This window comes from Eptatretus burgeri, chromosome 6 (genome assembly GCF_056783735.1).
Source record: "Eptatretus burgeri isolate ZD-2024b chromosome 6, Ebu_testis_v1, whole genome shotgun sequence".
In the NCBI taxonomy this organism is placed as follows: Eukaryota; Metazoa; Chordata; class Myxini; order Myxiniformes; family Myxinidae; genus Eptatretus; species Eptatretus burgeri.
The window spans coordinates 90,773,517-90,787,868 of NC_140966.1; the positions used below are offsets into that span (position 1 = coordinate 90,773,517).

The window sequence follows — 14,352 nt, forward strand, 5'->3', positions numbered from 1 at the left end:
ACGGAAGGTATAGATGGGACGAAAAACGGATTCACAGCAAGTTCCACAGTTGTTCATAAACAAACGACACTCCAATCTCACAGAGTGAACATGAGGTGAAATAAATAAATGAGTTCCCACCTGCCGTTCTTTCGTCTGCCATGACATTCCCTGCAGCATCTGCAAACAACTCTGCCCTAATAACCTATAAAATACCCCACCAGGGGATGCATCTCCAAACGTCTCCAGGCGGCGCTCAGCATGACGACTCTGAGGTAAAGGATACATTTTAAACTTGCGTCAGATTTAACGAAGACAACGGAACACACGTTTATATATGCACTTAATTTACATTAACACCTGACATTGTCTTGAATATCAATTTGTAATTTTATTTTCAAAAACATCAACAGCTGTGATGAAAATTTACAAAAATAATTTGCACCGCAATCTACAGTCTCACCATGGCTTACAAACATTAGTTTTGTCGATCCATCCCTTCCAGTCATTCCTTTCCTCCATCCTTTCTTCCCTCATTCTTGAGGTCGGACATACGTCACAGTCACGTGACTTCGCTTAGTAACGCGACCGCCATGTTGGCAAAGGGGAAAACAAACGCAGCACCGATCGCAGACGCACGCACATCGTGGTTTTACTTGCTCGCAAATCCGAGTGATTTGTTTTTTTTTTTCTGTCGATGTATTTCAGATAAATTGTTGATACATTGTGTTCACCCAAGTGTTTTCAATGTCATATCAATATATAGAACATTTGTGAGGTGATGCATTGGCCGGATATCGAGCCAAAATACAGTTAATTGGCCTTGATTCTTGGCCCTACCAGTTCCCCGGTGATTCGTGGATCGACAACCCGAAGGAATGGCCGAACGTGCAATACCCGGACGGATGTGTACGTATCTAGTCAAGGCACCGGGTATGTAATTCAATTTTAAACCACGTTTTAACTGTGTATTATCTAATATTACTCTACTGGAGTGTTAATATATTATTTCAATTATTTATGAATTCCCGAGCTGGCGTGGCTCGTTAGTAATAGTTTTAATTGACCTGCCTTGTCTGTACTGTGTGATGGTGAGTCATCTGTGCTAGTTGTGGGTCACTCACTGACCCGGCAAGAATGTCAAGGAATGATTAAATTATTGCTCACATTCATGTTGTATAAATTCTGTGTTATCCCTGATTGTAATTATATGTATGACTATGTGTATGAGCGTTGCCGAATGTGAGTGAGCATGTGTGCCTGTGTGTGTCTACGTTTTGTAATGATGTAGCAGTGCGTGGCTATTTCTTGTGGCTGCTGAGTTGAAGCGCCTGGGCTGAGGACAAGACTGCAGTGAACTTAAAGGAAAGGCCTACACATTGTCATTGCATTTAGTTTGCAAGTTCTAATCCTATGAATGGCAATCAAGGGCCAAGGCATTAATGTTTTTGCGTGATGTACCGTTGCTTACTTGCCCTGGTACTATTTTAATAACTAACCACAGAATATATTTTTCTTTTTAATCTCAGGAGTGTTTACACATGAGGCAATGAAAAACTACCGATCAGTGGAAGCCCAAAAATTTTTTGTCTCTGGTTGGGTGCAGACTGTGCGACACAAAAATGTTGGAGGTAACCATGTTAGAGCCTCTAACATTTGTTTGATCAACCATCAAACTCCAACATTTGATGGAAATTGATGCCACGATTGATGGCTGTAAGCCACAGAAGTCTCCTCTCTGGTGCAGTAGCCTGACTTGGTATGAGATTTTTTTTTTATACCTTGTCGAGGCTCGTCTGAGAGCGAACACACAACGCACAGCAAGGGGGCATGAGACAAGAGGGGCGGGACTGGGAGGGACAAAACAGTGGGGAACAGAGACATTAGGAAATCTGTGGAAGAGAGAGGGATGGGGTGGGGAACATGGGGAATAGAAGATGGACATTACAAGGACTTTCAGGAAGGAAAGCAGGGAATATGAAGGAGGTGGGTTTGGGGTGGATCAGCGGGGGTATAAAAGATCATGGTTTTGGATGGGGGAAGATAAGAGGTGGTGGTGAACAGCTGTTTTGAAAGCCTGGAGGGAAGAATGGGAAAGAATAGAGTGAGGGAGTTTATTCCAAAGGCGGGAAAAAAGAGGAATGAAAGAGTGAAGGTGAGCAGTGATTCGTGATATTGGTAGTTTTACCAGAAGGGGGTTGTTGGCAGACCTTGAGCACCCTGTGGAAATGTGGTGGGGACAAATCGCAGAGAGATGGCAGAGGGGGGGGGAAGGGCAAGGCTGGAGAGGAGACGGTAGAAGACAGAAAGACCACCGACCAACCTGCGGTGATTGAGTGAGAGGCCCAAAGACTCAGCTTCATTGCAGGAGATGCCGATGATCCTAAATGCACTGGTTTCGACAGCGTGAAGCCGAGAAAGGTGGGAGGCAGGAGCAGCAGCCCAGAGGGGAGAGCAGTACTCCATCAGGCTATGGACAAAAGCTTTGTAAGGCGTCAGGAGCTCAAGAGGGCCGAGGAAGGACTTTGCACAACTGAGGATTCCCAGTCGGCGACTGGCTTTGGAGGCGAGGTTGGAAATGTGACTTTCCCAGGAAAGGTCATGACAGATAGTGAGACCCAGAAGCTTGAAAGAAAAGACTTCTTCCAGAGGATTGTTGAGAAAGTGGATGTGGGGGGGTGGGGGGTTCAAAACGGTCCTTTCGAAGAGACATAGTGAGAGTGTGAGATTTGTCTGGATTGAAAGACATGTTCCACGTGTTGGACCAGTTTGTGATTTTATCCACATCTGCAGTGAGCGAAGAAGCTGCTGCTTGCCGGTCTGAGGGATGACAGATGGTACGGCAGAGGATGGAGTCATCAGCAAAGAGATATAGAGGATTTTCCAGAGAGTCGGAGAGATCATTGATGAAAACCAGAAAAAGAACAGGGCCCAGAACGCCACCTTGAGGAACTCTAGCCTGGACAGGAAGACGAGATGAAAGAACTCAATTTAGGCCACACGTTGACTGCGACAGGAGAGGAAGTCTGTGAGCCATGAGTGGAGATGGCCTTGGATACCATGGGAAGAGAGTTTGGTGAGTAGGGCAGGGTTCCAGACTGTGTCAAAAGCACGTGATATGTCCAGGGATATGGCTCGGATTTCCTGTCTGGCATTGAGGACCTCCATCCATTGATGGGAGAGCAGAAGCAGCATATCCAGGGTAGAGTGACCTGGTCTGAAACCAAATTGATGATCGGAAATCAAGCCATTGGAGAAGAGGAAGGATTTCATGTCTGAAGCTATGATGGATTGCATAACCTTGCTGATGATTGGTAGAAGGCTGATTGGTCTGTAGTTGCAAGGATCTGTTTTTGCACTTTTTTTATGCAGGGCAGTGATGTTTGCAGATTTCCAAGCAGATGGCAGATGACCTTGAGCAAATGAGAGGGTGAATAGAACAGAGAGAGGGCAAGCAAGAGCAGAAGAGCAGGCTTTGAGGACACGTGGGCTGATGCCGTCTGGACTGGTTGCAGAATCTGAGTCGAGGTTAGAAAGCAAGCTCTCCACCTTGTTAGGAGAAAAGGACACAGAGTCCAGGGACAGTTGGGTGCAACTGGGTAAGGTGGGGAGAGAAAGTGATCAGTTTAGGACACAAGATTTAGCTACAAACACCGAGTTTAGGCATTCAGCTTTTTCACCTGCGGTATCAGCAGTGCAGCCATTTGAGGTAAGGGACGGAATGGAGGGGGAATATACACCAGAAACAGATTTGATTAAACACCACAAAGATTTTGAGGAGGGAGAGAGGTTTGAGAGTTCAGACTTGAGATGAGAAAGATGTTGTTTTATGGCTCTCCTGAGGGTAGAAACACACTTGTTCCGAGCTTTGTGGAAGGAACTGAGATTGCCCTCAGTTGTGTTTGCTTTCCATGAGGCAAAGGCAAGTTATTTCAGGACAACTGCCTCACCACAAGCTTCAATAAATCCAAAAGAGGGCGGAAGGGTAGGACAACTGAAGACGAGAGCGGATAAATCTGTGCATGAGGGAGAACAAGTTTCTTTGAAAGAATTCCCTGGATGAGTTGATGTTTGAGAAAGTAGTGATAGGAGACCAGTCTATAAGTTTGATGGCTGCTTGGAGACCCTGCCAGTCGGCTTGAGTGAAATGCCAGACTCGACGGCGGTGAGGTGGTTCTCTGATAACAGCCAGAGAGATGTCCACTTTGACAAGGATATGGTCAGATGAACCGATTGGAGCTGTAGAAGAACAGCAGATATTGTCAGGGAAATTTGTCAAAATCAGATCCAGAAGAGATGGAGTACCATTGGTTGAGATCTGGGTCGGGAATTTGACTGATCGAGTCAGTCACAATGAGTCGCAGAAAGCTTTTGCTGAGGTGCCTTGACAGGTGAAAGAGGAACCCACAACTAGCCAACTGGCATGATGACAATTGAAGTTGCCACATATGAGGAAGAGAGAGTTTGGATGAGAAGATAGAAGATGGTCCATGTTTTCGGATAGTGAGGTGTAGATGGAGTCTTCACTGTTGGGTGGACGGTACAGTACACATATAAACATGATATGGGAGTGGAGGGGAAGCCGTAGCCAGAGGTAATCCTGGGGGTGTGGGGGAGTGAGAGCAGTGCATGGAGAGTGAGGAATAGAGTCTTTGATGAAGAGAGCAACACCTCCACCAGGACGAGGCTCAGGTCTGTCATACCTTAGGAGGGAGTAACCGGGGAGAGATACTTGGGAGTCAGACACGTCTTGGGAGAGGAAAGTTTCTGTTAGGCAGATTATGTCTGGTTTGTCAGTGGCAGCCTGTATGGAAAGATCTGAAAGGTTTGAGCGAAGGCCCCCGATATTTGAGGTCCACACTTTTAATGAAGAGTTAAGGGAGGAGGCTTTGGGTGCAGGGGGTGGGGGGGGGGGGGAGTTTAGGATGAGAGACGAGGGGGGAGGTAAGGAGAGTTGTTGAAAGAGTGTGGGGGATTGCAGAATAGCTAGAGGAGGGGGCCGAATGAAGAGGAGAAAAGGCTCTGTGGTGCTGGGGGAGAGGGAGGCCAAGAGAGGGGGAAGAAGGCAGTTGAGGATTTGAGGAGGTGGAGTGAAGAGATGGAGGTGAGAGGGCAGTGGAAGGAGGAAACTTAGTGGATGAGAGGGGGGCAACTATGAGAAGGATGAGTGAGGGGGATGAAAGGTGGGAGAAAGGTGAGGGGGGAATTTATGAGAGAGGTGAGAGGGAGGCTTGGAGGGAGAAGAGTGGGATGGTTTCTTTGAGAGTGAGAGTGAGGGGTGAGTTGGCACTGAAGTTGGAAAAAAAGAATGGGTGATGGAAAGTGAACATTCATAGCAAACTGGGTTTTTTTTAAAGTTTTAGGTCAGAGATGCGATTTAACACAATTCTTGATGGATGCAATAAAGGCGAATTTAGAGAATGAAGAGAAGAAATGCTGTAACAGTTGGATTTTTTAGGCAAGGAATGAAGGAGAGGTCGAAATGAGAGCAGTCTGTTAAAATAGCAGAAGAGTAGTGCATTATGAAACTGTAAAGAGTACCACATATGTGAGAGATGAATATGAAGCATTATAAGATCGTTTTTGTTCTTCTTCTTCTTCTTCTTCTTCTTCTTCTTATTATTATTATTATTAATGTTTGAGAGAGTTTTCAACAGATTTGGTCATGGAAGTGTTGTTGAAAAAAATCGAGGAAGAGGAAGAGGAGGAGGAAGAATAAGAGGAAGAAGAAGAACCAGAATCGGGAGAAGGTTGGCGTATTGTTTTTTTTGTTTGTTTGTTTTTTTAAGATAAGAAATAGATTAGTTGGGAGAATGGGGAACGTTAGGAAAGTGGGGAGGATAGAAATTGAAGGTCATGGGGAAGATAGAAATTGAAGGTAATGGGGAGAAAAAAACAAAAAAATACGATCGAACACCGAGGTGAACCGGTAGGCCTCAAGCCTAGGCCAAGGCCAAGGCCTCAAACACCCTGTAAGAACGTGGACAAAAACTCACAAAATAGCACGATTTTTGAAACAAAACCGAACTCGGAACACACAGTAATATGTAGGTGAGAAAATTAAACAGTTAAAATCGGACAAATAACGACCGGAAACTTAACTTTGAGAACGTCAGCAGGGAGGCCCGAAGGAGACCTCTCGACACTCCAAACCTACATGTAAGGAGAGTTCTGAATTCTGAGATAAAAGGAGAGTTCTGAATTTGTTGCCTTGTTATTAGTACAACTGAAAATACAGCAACTTTTCGGCATTGTTGCAAATAATAATGAGTAAAAAGGCGACTAAATAAACAAACTTGTAACAGGTATGAGTCGAGTGCCGTGCGATAGCGCTAGCGCTACATACACCGCTGCAACGCATAGCAGGGCGATCCGAGTGAACGAGGTACTTTGTTTTTCCCTTCTCCAGCGTTGCTATGTGGACATTGCATTATGGGTCGGCGAAGTTCCCGGATGTCCGACCCCGAGAATCCATCCATTCCTTCCATGCATCCTTCTCTCCATCCATCTGTTAATAAGTAACGCAGGCTTGGCACCACATGACACTGCTGGGGCGCAACACAGTCTGGTGGGGCCTGAACTTTGCATGTCGTTCAATGTATTTTTGATTGTGTTGTGCAGAGGTACAGCTTGGTACTTTGCCGTGTATCACCAAAGCTTGCTAACGAACATCCAAGCAACTTGTAGAGCACTCGCCAAGTGGCTTAAGTACTCAAGCAAGCACTCCAACTAAATGCATGATAATGGACAGCAGCTTTGGCAAGTGGAGATTGCTAAAGCAAGATTTAGCAATCGCCGATCGGTCATATTAAACACCACCCGGAGTGTCAAACAATGTGCGAACTGAGCAAATGAACAATTATTTTTAGCAGTCGGAACTGCTGCAAAGGTCAATTCTGCAGTTTAAATATTGAAATTTAGCTCGAGTCCTTGTTGAAGATCCTGGAAGTTGAAGAGCTTGGAAATTGTACGAGTGATCATTGGAGCAAGGGAATGACGAAGAAGAACCTCACAGAGATCTTAAGAAATATCACTGGGAATATTTCTACAAATAAACTGCAGTTGGAAGCTATCGAGGGCTCGGTGACGATCCTCAAAAGAGCCTTGGGAACAAAATTTTATGAACAACAAAACCTCACACTTTGGTCCATAATTCGTATCCGCCCTTACCGAAATGGAGGTGGATACTTCAAGACCTGAGAGGATCACGCACGCACGCACGCACGCACGCACGCGCATGCACGTGCGCACACGCACACACACACACACACACACACACACACACACACACACACACACACACACACACACACACACACACACACACTGGGGCCAAGTGCCGTTGTGCCGTTGTGGTAATACCGTTTATATACAAACACACATGTGCAAATAAAATGTATACATGTATAAAGTAGATAAAAGCAACAAACACAAAGATTTACCTTTAAACAGATTTCTTTGAAAGAGGAATTTAAGTGGAAAATTAGCGAAATTCAATTCAAAAATGTATCAAGCCACAGAACACAAAATGTCGGTCTATGCCTTAACTGCGAGAAGAAACACGGCGAACACGAGGTCGAAGGACCATATATATATATATATATATATATATATATATATATATATATATATATATATATATATATATATATATATATATATATATATATATATATATATATATATATATATATATATATATATATATATATATATATATATATATATATATATATATATATATATATATATATATATTATATGTCAAAGTGAGGGGTGGATTACGAAAGCAGATCGCACAAAAAAGCTTAAACAAAGCGATGTCCTCTAAAAATGAAATTACTCATTTTCACCGGAGTGCAGGGCCAAACATAGGTGGAAACATATCCAATCAATGTGTTTTGATTGAAAGAACGGGTACTTTTACCAAAACTAACAACCAAGCAGCTTGGAGAGCACAAGCCAAGTGGCTAAAGCACATACGGAAGCACTCCAACAAAACAATTGATAAGGAACAGCTGGTTTGGCAAGCAATTAGCGATCGCCAATATGTCATATTAAACACCTCCCAGAGATGCCTGAAAAGTGAAACGATGTCCAAATTGGACAAAATGGACGCTTTTTTTTAGCAGTTGGAACTGCTGCTCAGTTCAATTCTGGAGCTTAAATTTTGTAATTCGGCTTCGTTTAAGAGATTCTCGAGGTTATGACATATGCGGAAATGAAATAAAGCCATGAACGCTGGTGTCTCCAGGCATTTAGAAGTTTGCAATGTATCCAACTATTTGGAGGTATGATAAACTGGCATTCGATTACATGAGTGAGGACAGTGGAAAAAAAAACTGTCATTAAGAAATCATTGCGGCCTGTTACAAATCAAGGCATTGTTGAGCAGGCCCAAAAATATGGCAAATTAACACCCCACCGATGGGAAGCTACCTGTCCGAGGATGTGCATGATAAAGGATATAATTAAATAAGGCTGTTAATTATCTTCGAAAAGGGGGTTTTAGTTAACCTAAGCACCCAATTTTCATTCAGCAACTCTTTTGGAGTTTCCTTCGTATGCATCCAAAGTTTCAGGCCACTAGGTTTCATAGTTTTGGAGTTATTGAGAAAACACACACACACACACACACACACACACACACACACACACACACACACACACATACACATACACATACACATACACATACACATACACATACACATACACATACACATACACATACACATACACATACACATACACATACACATACACATACACACACACACTGATGGACTGACTGACATTCACTGACATTTGTCATTGGTTGTTATCTCCATTTGCAGGTTTCAGGAGGTGGGAGGAAGTTCCCCCAGAACGCAAAATCTCCACCTATTTTGTTGGTAAAGGATCGTGATTCATGAAGCAAATTGTGAAGTTTCACTCTCATCGCCTCGTTCCAAAGGGCTCTTTTCAGGATCTTCACTGAACCTCTGACAGCCTTCACTTGTAGCTTGTTTGGAGTGATATTCCCAGGAATGATGTTTAAGTCCTCAGGAATGGTTTATTTTTCATTCCTGTAGCTCCAACTATCACTGGTACAATTTCAGCTTTCTTAAATTTTCAAGTCTTCTTGACCTTATTTTTCCAATCCTGGTATTTGGTCATTTTCCTGATTTCTGTCGCATTTAGTGCAAAGTCATTGGGAACTGAAACTTCAATCAACAATGCCGACTTTTCCTTTTTGTGTTTTGAGCACTATGTCCAGATTTGTTTGCAATGTTCACACTTGATGGGATCATCTTGTCACAGGTGAACATTACATGGTAATTCTTATGGATCGGACTTGGTTTGTGTTTCCATGATTGTTCTGGGACCGGGATGTTGAAATGTTTACAGGTGCGCCAATGGATTACTCCACAGAGGCTGTCATGTCCTTCTGTGTACAGTTGTTCCGACATGAGTTTTTTTACATCCCGAAAGGAGATGACTAGTACTTTCTGTTTCTTCCCCACAAAACCTGCAATTGTCCGATTGGCTCAATCCTGCCATTTTCTGAAGGGCATTTGTGTAATGTCCTTGGTCTTGGACATTGATGATGACTCGTTCTCCATTCCAACCAATTTGACCTCTTCTTCACCATTCCAATGAATCTTCCTTGTTGATCCCGATTCTGTCAAGGTCTTTTAAAAAAATCTTCCTGCTCTTTTGTCATTATCCCATTTGTCAGAGTGTATCTGCTGATAGTTAATTTTGTAGTTTCTCTTTTTTTTTCTTTGCAATCATTGGGGCTGTGTCTGTTTCTGTTTCGTTTTCTTGTGTAGTATCCATCATTTTCAGCCGTTTTTGGAAGTTTGTTGCTAAATGGATTATGGATCCTTTTTCTGGTCTATTATTTTCTTGCTCAAATACAAATGTCATCCGATACTCTGTTGAGCTTTTCACATACTACGCTAGTCCTGCGCATGATATTGTGTGCACTTGGTTAAGCTCGATCAAACCACCCCCTCCTCATTTATTATTATAGATGAACCGTGCTACAATGTAGATTATAAACGTTAATCAGTTGAATAATTGTCAAATAAACATTATAAACTGGTTGATTAATCCCTTGCATTTGCTTATCAGTTCACCTCAGATTTACTGCCACTACTACTACGTCGACTCAGGCCTAAAGGGCTAGCAGTGGGCATTTACTGCCAGGCTGTCTTTTAACTTGGCAATCTATAAAACACTTTGCCCATAGTGTGATTGGGTCATCTCCTTACAGTGACACACTGTTACAACCAGTATGTTCATTAAATTGTGCTTTAGTGAAGGTTACTTGGTTGTTTTGCTTCCTGTGCAGTAACAACAATAACAACAACATGAGGAATAAAAAGGCACCGCCAGTTTTAGAGGAAGGAGATAAGGACGACGAGGAGAGAAGGCATGGAGACGTTCTCCGGAGCGGTCACACTCGTTTACGAGCGTTGCATATTATTTTAAAACCAACACACCCAGTGGCGGGAGACCGAAAGTGTACATGATTGGCAACAGAGGTGAAGCCGATAAGATCTCTGGCAGTGCAGTTCGTAACAAGTTTGTGAGCTAGTTCTGAGCGAGAGAGAGCAGAGATATCCCAGTTTGAGTGAAGTTGAGTGTTTTATCTCTGGGAGAGTCAAGTTCGAGTTCCAGTTCGGAATAAGTCAAAAACAAGTTGGTTCTGAACGAGAGAGGAGAGAGCCCTGTTTGAGATAGTCAAGCCCAGAGGGCAGCAGTTACGAGTATCAGTTACGAGTGTCAGTCCATAGTGTCAGTTCAGCCTAGGCACCCAAAGAACGCAACGCTGAGACATACCAGGCAGAACAAGAATGGAACTGTGAGTTTCCAGGCTTAGTGACCACCTCCTCTCTGACAAAATTTCCTCAGAACTGACTCCTCTCCTTCCACATCTTTTACACACACCCCTTATATCCTTGCATCTTTTTGCACACACATATCATTGACCCACACTCTTGTGAAACTTCAACCGAGTCCACAGCAGTTCCTTGTAAAGCTCGCATTACATGCTACCACATACAACGTACATCCTACCTGCATTCTCAATCACCTGCACCATACCCTTTGTTTGGTGCATGTGAGTCAACCGGCTCATGTACAGGTGAGCCCGGGGTCGACACGATACCCCACCTGCTTCACTTTATCTGTCATTCACCCTTGCTTATCTTGCTTCCCGGAATGATTGAGGCATCTGTGTCTGCAGATTTGTGGTAAGATGAATGACTTAAGGGGCTTGTGTGCTTACAGATAAGGTTCTTTCTTTGTGACTGCTTTTGCTCTGCACATAACCGTTTGCTTTTAAATACGTGCCATTTGCTAAACATAACCAGTCATTTCCAACCTACCTGAGTGTCTCTTTCTCTATTGGTTAGACACTAGTGTGTAAATAGTGGATGGGAGTTTTGCCCCGCAGTTTTACTCTGGTTAGACTAGCCATCGTCCCACTTACAGTTCCGCTTGACTGCTCTTTTATCGGAGTGGGGCGTCGAGGGCACGGTTCCCTATCTGGGAGGGTTAATTTTCCAGAAAGGTAATGTGGGAATTGGACGCGAGGATGCTCCCTAAATTAATCGTCTCATACAGTGTCTGTGGTTGCTTAACAACCCGTCATGCTGTGAGTTACAGTATCTGCAGCCCTTCAGCTTCAGGGTCAAAGGTCGGGAAGCAGGTTTGAGGAGCCACTCATGACCCTGCCAGCAAACCTGTAGCAATATAATTTGAGAAGTGTCTGTTTTTGTGTATTTGTTTATTTGTTTGACTTCTATGCATTCCTAAACCGTTGGACGGAATGAATTGAAAACTGCTGGTTGTAATCAAAGTGGGCATGAGAGGGTTTTAGGTGTGAACATTTTTTAATGGTTGGGGGAGAGGGGGATTGGGTGAAATTATTTGTTATTGTATATAGTATAATGCCCCTCTAAGTGTGAGGGGGCATTATGAGTCATAATCAAATCCCCCAATTTTCTGTATGAAAACCATAAACATCAAAGAAGTAGGGGAATTATCATACGAAATATCACACTGTTTGTTTGTTTTAATTCTGTGAACTTTTGAACTGCTGGACATAATGATTTGAAAATGGTGGTTGTACTCACGATCACAGAAAGGTACACAATAAGGTTAGAGACTGTTTAAAAAAAATTAATTCTCCCAGAAGTGGGAACATTCCGAGAACTGAATCACTGGATGGAATGAGTTGAAAACTGAATGTTGTACTCGCAAGGTACGATACACTGTATGATTTGAGGTGTTTAAAAGATAAATTCGTAGGGTAAGACCCCAATTCTCTCAAGGTAAATGTGTAGCATATAGCGCCACTTGGTGGAAGCCAGTATTACAAGTCATGAATCATAAAATAGAGGGAATTCATCCCTTCCGTAAGGATAGGTTCTTCACTACTGAAAGTAAGAACCTCATCAACTTGCAAGCAATTGATAGATTTTACGTCTACCCAGATCATCAGCTGGGCTCCATTCCGAAGAAGTTTTGACCCTTAGGTGGGCACACAAACACACACGTCCAAACACCATAGATGCATCAGGTGTACAAATCATGTGCAAAGATGTATCATGTGCACCAAGATGCATGTAAACAAACAAAATCGACAAAATGAGGACTATTGTTTGTAGAACTCTGTTCTTTGCCCACTTTAGACAAATGGTGCTGACTTTTCAAAATCTTTCAATCCCGACAAATCTCACACTCTCACTATGTCTCTCCGAAAGAACCGTTTAGAAACAGCCCCCCCTCCCTTCATCTACTTTTTCAACAATCCCCCTTTCATTCCTTTCATTCAAGGAGAAAGATTCCTTTTTCATGAAATGATCCTTTCATGAAAGAAGTCCTTTCCTTCAAGCTTCTGGTTCTCACTATCTGCCATGATCTTTCCTGGGAAAGCCACATTTCCAAACTGGCCTCCAAAGCCAGTCGCCAACTGGGAATCCTCCGTCGTGCAAAGTCCTTCCTCTCACCTTTCTCGGCTTTACGCTGTGGAAACCAAAGCATTTAGGATCATTGGCATCTCCCACGATGAGGCTGAGACTTTGGGCCTCTCACTCTCTCACCACAGGCAGGTCGGTGCTCTTTCTGTCTTCTACCGTCTCCTCTCCAGTCTCACCCCCCCCTTGCTCTGTCTGCTATATGTCCTGCCCATATTTCTGCAGGGCGCTCAAGGTCCATCAGCAACCCTCTCCTGGTAAAACTACCAAAATCACGACTCACTGCTCACCTTCACTCTTTCATTCCTCTGTTTTCCCACTTTTGGAATAAACTCCCTCACTCTGTTCAATCCCATTATTCCCTCCAGGCCTTCAAAACAGCTGTTCACCACCACCTCTTATCGTCCCTCATCCAAAACCTCGATCTATTCTCCCCCCGTTGATCCACCCAAAACCCACCTCCTTCAAATTCCATGCTTTCCTTCCTGAAAGCCCCTGTAGTGTCCGTCTTGTATACCCCATGTTCCCCGCCCCATCCCTCTCACTTCCACAGATCTCCGAATCTCTCTGTTACCCACTGTTTTGTCCTTCCCACTCCCGCACCTCTTGTCCTATACCTCCCTTGCTGTGTGTTGTGTGTTAGCTCTCATACGAACCTCGACAATGTATACAAAAAAAAACCTCCCACTCTCTTCAATCCCATTCTTCCCTCTAAGTCTTCAAAACAGCTGTTCACCACCACCTCTTATCTTCCCCCATCCAAAACCACGATCTTTTCTACCCCCGTTAATCCACCCCAAACCGACCTCCTTCAAATCCCCTGCCTTCCTTCCTGAAAGTTCCCTGTCATGTAAGGTCCTGAAAGTCCCTGTAATGTCCGTCTTGTATACCCCATGTTCCCTGCCCCATCCCTCTCCCTTCCACAGATCTCCTAATAGTGTGGTCTGTTATGTCAGATATTGGACCCTAACGTGCACTTCCGGAAGAAAGCACCAAATTTGGCATGAAGTTAGTTATGGACCTAATCAAAGGTTTTTGGCCCCGTAGGCATTCTGGGAAATTACCGTGGCTGCCATTTTCCAAGGTGGCCGACAGGCTGATTTTAATTCAATGTTGATGAAGAATGTACTGCTATATGCACCTTAAAATGACAAAAAAATCAATGTCCTGATTTCACCTACCCCTACTAAATCAACCTCAGTCTTTTAAAATATGACAAAGAAATTGACCTTTGGTGACCCGTGGTCAGCCATTTTTCAATATGGCCACCACAATCTCATCGACGAAGCATTTTCTAATAGTCAAACTTCTCTCCGTTGTCTCATTTTATACAGTTGCACTTGCATAGACAGGTTCAGCACTGCAGTTCAGCATGGGCACGTTTGCAAATCCAGCAGTCTGT

At 43.6% G+C, this 14,352-nt stretch overlaps 1 long non-coding RNA gene across 1 annotated transcript; it reads left to right on the plus strand.

Moving 5' to 3' along the window:
* Positions 1-475: 475 nt before the first annotated feature.
* LOC147025311 (uncharacterized) lies at positions 476-10,343 on the plus strand. The gene is made up of 4 exons (XR_015059456.1): positions 476-651; positions 823-912; positions 5,637-5,729; positions 8,817-10,343. It is a non-coding gene; the product is annotated as an uncharacterized LOC147025311 (long non-coding RNA).
* Positions 10,344-14,352: the final 4,009 nt, after the last annotated feature.